This window comes from Nicotiana tomentosiformis, chromosome 7 (assembly GCF_000390325.3).
Source record: "Nicotiana tomentosiformis chromosome 7, ASM39032v3, whole genome shotgun sequence".
Taxonomy (NCBI): Eukaryota; Viridiplantae; Streptophyta; class Magnoliopsida; order Solanales; family Solanaceae; genus Nicotiana; species Nicotiana tomentosiformis.
Window position 1 is genome coordinate 120,615,787 of NC_090818.1, and position 10,605 is coordinate 120,626,391.

Consider the following 10,605-nt stretch of genomic DNA (forward strand, 5'->3'; position numbering starts at 1 on the left):
CAGAGTGCAGTATCAGTACAACCGACCCATTGTACTGGTAAGTGTCGAGCCTAACCTCGACGAAGTAGTGACGAGGCTAAGGCAAGGCACCTACAAATCAACTTGTACAATTTAATAGTGTATATATAAATAATAGTAATGAAGAGCTAGACAGAAAATATTGGGAGGGGGAAATATACTGGAAGAAATACGAGATAAGGAACTACTGTAGAATGATAACTGGAACAACCAAAACAACGAATATAGTAAAGGAAAAATGCACGGCATCACCCTTCGTGCTTTTACTCTCAATCTCACCATAAAAATAATAGAAATGACACGGCATCACCCTTCGTGTATTGATTCTCATATCATGGCACGGCATCACCCTTCGTGCATTAACACTCACAATATGGCACGACATCACCCTTCGTGCTCTTACACTCACAATATGGCACGACATCACCCTTCATGCATAAACACTCACAATATGGCACGGCATCACTCTTCGTACATTAACACTCACATTATGGCACGACATCACCCTTCATGCATTAACACTCTCCCTTACCATAATGCAATACATAAATAACAACGGGGAGATAGAATAACAAGTACAAGCCTTACTCCAACATTTGGTTCCCCAATATAAATCTCAATTTTTTTGAAATAAATACTCAATTATCACCAGAGAATCCGTAAACATGATAAGAACGATTAATTTAACAATACTAATATAAACACGTAGTAATTAGGCATAGAAAAGAGACAATATAAGAAAAATGGGAGAAAACAGGGAAAACAGGTAAATTGGCGGCGCATAAGTATTCATCACCTCACATATACGCCGCTCACATGAATTTCACGTAGCAAATAATCTAAGGTTCCTAATTCCCTCAAGTCAGAGTTAGAGACAACACTTACCTTGCTCCGAATGCCACTTAATTCTCAATCACAACTTTTCCTCTAGAATTCACCTCCAAACCACCCGTATCTATTAAAAAATAACTTAGTAATATCAAATATTGCTAAAGAATCAATTATATTGCATAAATTAAATTTCCCAAATTTTACCTCCAAAAAGTAGAAAATCGATCTCGGGCCCGCATGGTCAAAACTCGAGGTTCAGACCAAAATCCATTTACCCATTCACTCTCGAGCCCGAATATATAATTGGTTTTGGAATCCGACCTCAAATTGAGGTCTAAATCCCCAAATTTTTGAAATCCCTAGTTTCCACCCAAACCTCTAATTCTACCATGAAAACTCTAGATTTTAGGTTGATAATTTATGAAATGAAATGGGTAATTGAAAGAAAATATTTTAGAATCACTTACCAATACTTTGGGGAAGAAAACAACTCTTAAAAATCGCCTCTAACCGTTTGGTTCTTGAAAATGTTGAAGAAATGGCTTAATCCCGTTTGATTATGTTTTATGCACTGGGCGACAGTGTGCATCGCGTTCGCGAGGCCACTGTCGCATTTTCTCGAAGAGTATCGACTGCCAAGCATTCGCGTTCGCGAGACCTTGCTCGCGTTCGCGATGGTTACCCCCGCTGGCCTTCGCGTTCGCGAGACCATGCTCGCGTTCGCGATGAAGGATCATTGACTCTCCCCCAGGTGTGCCTAACACTTCGCGTTCGCGAAGGGTAACGCCCCCATCGCTTCGCGTTCGCGAATAAGAAAATTCTAGCCTCACCAGTTTACTCTTCGCGTTTGCGAGAGTACCTTCGCGAATACGAAGAAGGACATGCGAGAACACCAGAATCTGCAGAAAACCAGATTTTCCAAAGTCCAAACATCCCGTGGCCTATCCAGAACTCACCCAAGCCCTTGGGGCCCCAAACCAAACATGCACACAAATCTGAAAACATCATACAAACTTGATCGCCCGATCAAATCGCCAAAATAACACCTAGAACTACGAATTTAGCACCAAATCAAATGAAATTCTCAAGAACACTTTAAAATTCTATCTTCTCAACTGGATGTCCGAATCACGTCAAACCAACACCGTTTCTCACCAAATTTCACAGACAAGTCTTAAATATTATAATGAACCTGTGCCGGGCTCCGGAACCAAAATACAGACTCGGTACTAACAATGTCAAACATCAATCAATTCTTAAAAACCATTAAATTTCAGACTTTTAATTTTCATCAAAAATTCATAACTCGAGCTAGGGACCTCCGAATTCGATTACGGGTACACGCCCAGGTCCCATATTTTGATACGGACCCACCGAGACCGCCAAAACACGGATCTGGGCCTGTTTACCAAAAATGTTGACTGAAGTCAACTAAAATCAACTTTTAAGGCAAAAATTCTTATTTTCATCAATTTTCAACATAAAAGCTTTCTAGAAACACGCCTGGATTGCGCACACAAATCGAGGAGAGTAAAATGAGATTTGTAAGGCTTAAAAGCGCAGAATCGAGTTCTAAAACATAAGATGACCTTTTGGGTCATCACATTCTCCACCTCTAAAACAATCGTTCGTCCTCGAACAGACATAGAAAGTACCTGGGCTGGTGAAAAGGTGGGGATATCTACTCCGCATATCGGACTCGGACTTCCAAGTGGCTACCTCAACAGGCTGACCTCTCCACTGTACTCGAACTGAAGGGTAACTCTTTGATCTCAACTGGCGAACTTGCCGATCTAGAATAGCTATCGGCTCCTCCTCATAAGTCAAATCTTTGTCCAATTGAACTGAGCTGAAATCTAACACATGGGGACGGATCACCATGATATTTCCGAAGCATGGATACATGAAGCACCGGATGAACCGCTGATAAACTAGGTGGTAATGCAAGCCTGTAGGCTACTTCCCCCACCCTTTCAAGAATTCCGAAGGATCCTATATATCTAGGGCTCAACTTGCCCTTCTTTCCGAACCTCATTGCACCTTTCATAGGTGAAAACCGAAGCAATACTCTTTCTCCAACTATGAGTGCAATATCACGAACTTTACGGTCGGCATAACTCTTTTGCCTAGACTGAGCTGAGCGAAGTTGATCTTGAATAACCTTGACCTTATCCAAGGCATCCTGTACCAAATCGGTACCTAACAACCGAGCATCTCCCGGTTCAAACCATCCAACTGGTGAACGACATCGGCTTCCGTATAATGCCTCATATGGAGCCATCTGAATGTTCGACTGGTAGCTATTATTATAAGCAAACTTCGCAAGTGGCAAGAATTAATCCCAAGAACCTCCAAAGTCTATAACACAAGCACGAAGCATATCTTCCAATATCTGAATAGTGCGTTCTGACTGTCCGTCTGTCTGTGGATGAAATATTATACTCAGCTCAACCCGCGTGTCTAACTCACGTTGTACAGCCCTCCAGAAGTGCAAAGTGAACTGCGTACCTCGATCAAAAATGATAGACATGGGCACACCGTGAAGGCGGACAATCTCACGAATATAAATTTTAGCTAACCGCTTTGAAGAATAGGTAACTGCCACTAGAATGAAATGTGCTGCCTTGGTCAACCTGTCCACAATGACCCAAAATGCGTCAAATTTTCTCTGAGTCCGTGGGAGCCCAACAACAAAATCCATAGTGATACGCTCCCACTTCCATTCGGGAATTTCTATTTTCTGAAGAAAACCACCAGGTCTACGATACTCGTACATAACTTGCTGACAATTCAGACACCGAGCTACATATGCAACTATATCCTTCTTCATTCTCCTCCACCAATAATGTTGCCAGAAATCTTGATACATTTTGGTTGCACTTGGATGAATAGAATACCTGGAACTGTGGGCCTCTTCCAGAATTAATTCACGAAGCTCATCCACATTAGGCACACAAATATGACCCTGCATTTGCAAAACTCCATCCTCCCCCATAGTAATCTGTTTGGCATCACCGTGCCGCACCGTGTCCTTAAGGACAAGTAAATGAGGATCATCATATTGTCGCTCTCTGATGCGCTCATATAAAGAAGACCGAGCGACTGTGCAAAGTTAGAACCCGACTGGATTCTGAAACATCTAACCTCACAAACTGATTAGCCAAAGTCTGAACCTCTGCAGCTAACGGCCTCTCACCAACTGGATTATACGCAAGGCTGCCCATACTCACAACCTTTCTACTCAAAGCATTGGCCACCACGTTGGTCTTTCCGGGGTGATATCATAGTCTTTCAACAACTCCAACCATGTTCTTTGCCTCAAATTGAGATCTTTTTGTTTGAATAGATACTATAGGCTACGATGATCAGTAAATACCTCACACGAGACAACGTAGAGATAATGCCTCCAAATCTTCAGCGCATGAACAATGGCTGCTAATTCTAAGTCATGAACGAGATAATTCTTCTCGTGAACTTTCAACTGCCGCGACGCATATACAATCACCCTACCATTTTGCATTAAAACTGCACCAAGCCGAATATGAGATGCATCACAATACACCGTATAAGATCATGAACCTGTGGGTAATACCAACATTGGCGTTGTAGTCAAAGCGGTCTTGAGCTTCTGAAAGTTCAACTCACACTCGTCTGACCATCTAAATGGGGCACCCTTCTAGGTCAATCTGGTCTTAATAGTTGTTCATAATCAATTACAGAATCATCAATTAACTTCATGTTAACAAAAAATGTTGTTTCAAACGTTCACAATACTGATAACGAGATGCGAGACATGAAGACCTCATAATTATTTACCAGAATTAACGAGTCATATTTAACGCCACCTGGACGGGCACCTACCTCATAGGTTAAAAGTCAATAATTACAACACGAATTTGGCAAGTATGCACAGAGAATTTCATATAAGAATTTTCAAATAAGCCTAACAGGCATGGCTCCCTATTATTGCTATAGTACAAATTTAATTTCACAAGGGAGAACTTAAACACAAGAATTTTTCTCACAAGGATCTCGTCCTTGTATAACTTCCACCGCAGCTCGTAGCCTGATTTAAACATATCAATTTATATTAAACCGAGGATCTCGTCCTCAGTTCTGAATCACAAATAATATGCACATCGTGCCAATCAAAATTTTCCATTTTCTTCTTTCAAATAATTTCGGTTACACCAAATCACAACATATAATGAACCACACACCGATAGGGCATATAATTCATAATTTGTAATTAATTATACGAAAATTACCTCAAAACTTACCGAAATAGGTAACAGAAAGCCACCTTTAGCCTCACAGCTCTTATTAGTGACCAACATGGAATGATAGGCGTAGTTATCACCATAGAATCTCCCAACAGGAGTAAACACATAAGTAGATTATATAATCACGAAGCTCACTCATAAGTGGAGCACAATAGGAGGACTCGTTTCGATACTCAGAACCGAATCAAGTTAAGAAAATTATTCCTTTATATTAAATCAAATTCGTACCTCTAACGACACCATCTGATGTAGCGACCTTCGCCATACCATAAAACAAATATAACAACGACTGGGTCTCCGTCTCTAAGACGCCTTCTACCTGCCTGTCCTCCACCATAAATTGATCGTGTGGGTGGTGTAGTAACTGCAATGGGGCATGTAGCCTGAGTGCTTTGATGAAATATCTCTCTCCCAAGTTTGGGACAATTTTCTCACGATGTGCCTAGTATCGCCGTATTTATAACAACCCCTTTGCGGGTTTCGCTACTCATATTGAGTTTATGCTAGATAACTGGAATAACCATTTGTAGGAACTCATGTCGATGGTGCATTAAAAGAACTTACTGGATCACGCCGGGTAATCCGATGTGCGGACTAGGCTGGCCGACTGCCCGAGCCCCCGCCATAATGATTTATACCTACAGAGTAGAATTCACTGAATCCCCCTGAACCTCGAGATGTCTTGGTCTCCTTAGTTTCCTTTTCTCCTCACCACGAACACGTTCTAATATCTTGGCAATTTCTACCACTAGCGGAAATGAAGTATTAGCCTGTAGCTCCCGAGTCGTACAAAATTTTACGATTGTAATTGGGTCCTTCAATGAGTCTGTGGACTGGCTCTCTGGCTGTAAGAAGCAAAGTAGGAATATGACAGGCTAACTTATTGAACTTGATGGCATATTATGACAACGTCATGGTGACCTGACCCAACCGTTCAAACACTATGCACCACGTATTACGGAGAGTCCGGGAACAGACTCTTTCAAAAGCGTATCTAAGAACTGAGCCAAGTGGGCGGTGTTGCATTGGCTGGTCTGCCCTCTTCATAAGCTTGCCACAGACACCTGTGGAGAATTATCTCTCCCAAAGCCAATTTCTTCTTTTGTTAAGCTGACTCAACACTGTTGAGCTAACCCATTTCTTAACATACTCTTCGATTTTTCTCAGAGGTAACCCTTACCCCTATTTATACACAATGATCACAAAAGTATAGCTCTATACAGACAAATCTTGGCACGAACCACATAGTCCAGAATCTCGTCAACCACTGTACTTCCTCCGAAGCACCCCAAAATCTGCAACCATGACGTCCACGCTGAGTAGACATTCTGTAAATTTAAAGTTATTTCTCTAACTACTTTGGTACTGAAGTATAGGATTATTAAGTAGGCGGACATACCGCAAGGCCCAACCTTATCCTATACAAAATTTCAGACCTTAAACATGTGTAAATTTTGAGGAACCTTTCAGTACCACATATATACATTTAAGGTCAAAACTAATATAACACAAGACCCCGCAATCCATCCATTGATAGTGGACTCCCCTACTCGACGCGAAGTCATAGTTCACCATGCCCTATGATCCATAATATTAACCTTCATAGATCGTATAAATCAACCAGATGCCAAGGTCCGTTGCACCCCCACATGATTCACTAGGTGGTCTCTCAATGCGCCCGCATCTTCAGTGGGAACCACACGTTGAGGCAATGTTTGAGCATCTCTGTCTCTCTCGTAGTCGATCTGTGGCATCACGAACCATTGACGCACAACTGATACCGAGTACGCAATGTCATACACGAGTGGATACAAAGGAATACGAGATATATGTTTCAAGTTAAATCAATGTCGCACGATAAGGAATGAAAGAAGTGATATTGTTCCTAAACTTCATAACCTCTAAGAGATAAGTACAGACGTCTCCGTAATGATCCTTTAGACTCTACTAAGCTTGCTCGTTACTCATGAGACCTATGTAACCTAGTGCTCTAATACCAACTTGTCACGACCCGGAATTCCCACCATCGGGACCGTGATGACGCATAACATTTCACTTGCTAGGTAAGCCAACGTTAGAGAATCATTAAACCAAATCCTTATTTCTATTCAGTAAATAACAATAATTAGCTAAGATAAAATATAATAAGTGCGGAATAATATAAAAATTGTATTACTTACTACCACCCGGATCTGGAGTCACAATTCACGAGCATTCTAGAATTCACTACAAGAAATAGTCTGAAAGAAATACAACTATTTGAATGAAAGAAACAGTAAAACAGAAAGGATAGACGGGGACTTCAAGGTTTTTGAATGCCGACAGATCTACCTTGACTCTCCGGATAGCGGGTGTAATAGCTAAATCCTCGATCAACTCGAGTCGGTACCAAAATTTGCACAGAAAGTGCAGAGTGCAGTATCAGTATAACCGACCCCATGTACTGGTAAGTGTCGAGCCTAACCTCGACGAAATAGTGACGAGGCTAAGGCAAGGCACCTACAAATCAACATGTACAATTTAATAATGTATATACAAATAACATTAATAAAGAGCTAGACAGAAAATATTGGGAGGGGGAAACATGCTGGGAGATACGAGATAAGGAACTACTGCAGAATGATAACTGGAACAACCAATAAACTATGAATCAACAAAAACAACGAATATAGTAAAGGAAAAATGCACGGCATCACCCTTCGTGTTTTTACTCTCAATCTCACCATAAAAACAATAGAAATGGCACGACATCACCCTTCACGCATTAACTCTCATATCATGGCATGACATTACCCTTCGTGCATTAACACTTACAATATGGCACGGCATCACCCTTCATGCTTTTACACTCACAATATGGCACGACATCACCCTTCGTGAATTAACACTTATAATATGGCACGGCATCACCCTTCGTGCATTAACACTCACAATATGGCACGACATCACTCTTCGTGCATTAACACTCTCCCTTATCATAATGCAATGCATAAATAACAACAAGGAGATAGAATAACAAGTACAAGTCTTACTCTAACATTTGGTTCCATAATATAAATCTCAATTTTTTTGAAATAAATACTCAATTATCACCAGAGAATCCGTAAACATGATAAGAACAATCAATTTAACAACACTAGTATAAACACGTAACATTTAGGCATAGGAAAGAGACAATATAAGAAAAATGGGAGAAAACAGGGAAAACGGGTAAATTGGCGGCGCATAACTACTCGTTACCTCATATATACGCCGCTCACATGAATTTCACGTAGCAAATAATCTAAGGTTCCTAATTCTCTCAAGTCAGGGTTAAACACAACACTTACCTTGCTTCGAAGGCTACTTAATTCTCAATTACAACCTTTCCTCTAATATTCACCTCCAAACCACTCGTATCTATTCAAAAATGACTCAGTAATATCAAATATTGCTAAAGGAATCAATTATATTGTATAAATTAAATTTCTCAAATTTTCCTTCAAAAAGTCAAAATTTGACCCCAGGACCGCTTGGTCAAAACCCTAGGTTCAGACCAAAATTCATTTACCTATTCACCCCCGAGCCCGAATATATAATTGGTTTTGGAATCCGATCTCAAATTGAGGTCTAAATCTCCAAGTTTCTGAAATCCCTAGTTTCTACCCAACCCCTAATTCTACCATAAAAACTCTAGATTTTAGGTTGATAATTTATGGAATAAAATAGGTAATTGAAAGAAAATGGTTAAGAATCACTTACCAACACTTTGGGGAAGAAAATAACTCTTGAAAATCGCCTCTAACTGTTTGGTTCTTGAAAATGTTGATGTGATGACCCAAAATATTATCTTTAAATTTAATAATTAATTTTGTATTCTAAGACCTCGAAAAGCACTATTTATCATTCCTCGACTTGCGTGCGCAGTCCGTAAAATTTTTCGGAAAGTTTTCAGGTGAAAAATGAATTAAAATGTAAATTAGATGTTTAAAACACAAATGAGTTGACTTTGGTCAATATTTTGAGCAAAAGAACTCGGATCGGTATTTTGACAGTTCCGTTAGGTCCGTATCATGAATTGGGACTTGGGCGTATACCCGGAATTAAATTCCGAGGTCCCTAGCCCGAGATATGGAATTTTGATGAAAAATATAAAGTTTAAGTTCAAATAGTGACCGGATGTCGAATTATGTGCAAATGACCCCGGAATAGAATTTTGATGATTCCAACAGCTCCGTATGGTGATCTTGGACTTAGGAGCATGATCGGAATTTTATTTGGAAGTCCGTAGTGGAATTAGGCTTGAAATGCCGAAAGTTGAATTTTTGGGAAGTTTGACCGAGGGGTTGACTTTTTGATATCGGGGTCGAAATCTGATTCTGAAAATTTTCATAGCTCAGTTATGTCATTTATGATTTGTGTGCTAAAATTGAAGTTATTCCGAACTGATTTGATGTGTTTCAGCACAAGATATAAAATTTGAAAGTTCAAAGTTCATTGATTTTGATTTGAGGTGCGATTTGTCGTTTTGATGTTGTTTGATGTAGTTTGAAGCCTCGACTAAGTTCGTATGGTATTTTGGGACATGTTGGAATAATTGGTTAAGGTCCCGAGGGTCTCGGGTGGATTTCGGAAGGTAAACGGAATGGATTTCGGACAAAGAGTGCTGGAAATTTTTGTTGCAGAAATTTTGTACGTGGAGCCAACTTTGGAAGCTTATATCTCGTTATTCATAAGGAATCAGAACATTTTTAAAACATGAAATTGTAGTCGTTTGATCATAGTTTCCAGAAAGTTAAACCATTCATTATTTGGACATTTGTAAAGAAAGTTATGGCAGATTGAATGAAGGCTAGTAGAGCAGTTTCGCCAGAAATTCTGATGCATGGAGCCGACTTTGAGAGCTTATATCTCGAAATTCATATGGAATCGGAACAGTTGCAAAACATGAAAGTTAAGTTTTTAGATTCTAGTTTCCAGAAAGTTAAACCATGTATCATTTGGATATTTTTATATAAAGTTATGATGGATTGAATAAAGGCTAGTAGAGCAGTTTCGCCAGAAATTCTGATGCATGAAGCCGAATTTGGGAGCTTATATCTCGCAATTCATAAGGAATCAGAAAAGTTGCAAAACATGAAAGTTGTAGTCCTTGGATTCTCGTTTCCAGAAAGTTAAACCATGTATCATTTGGACATTTGTACATAAAGTTATGACGTATTGAACGAAGGCTGGTAGAGCAGTTTCTGGTGGACTTTTAGTGACGGAAATGGACTTTTAGTGACGGAAAATAGACTTTTAGTGACGGATTGGCAGAAACTTAAGGACCAAAAATGGTCATTTCATTAATTTCGTTTTGGATTTTTGGAGCACGGTTCTTGGGCGATTTTTGGGTGATTTTCACGGGAAAACTTTGGGGTAAGTGTTCCTTATCCTATATTGATTATATTTCATGATTCCATACTCATTTATATCATGAATCCGTGATTTTATG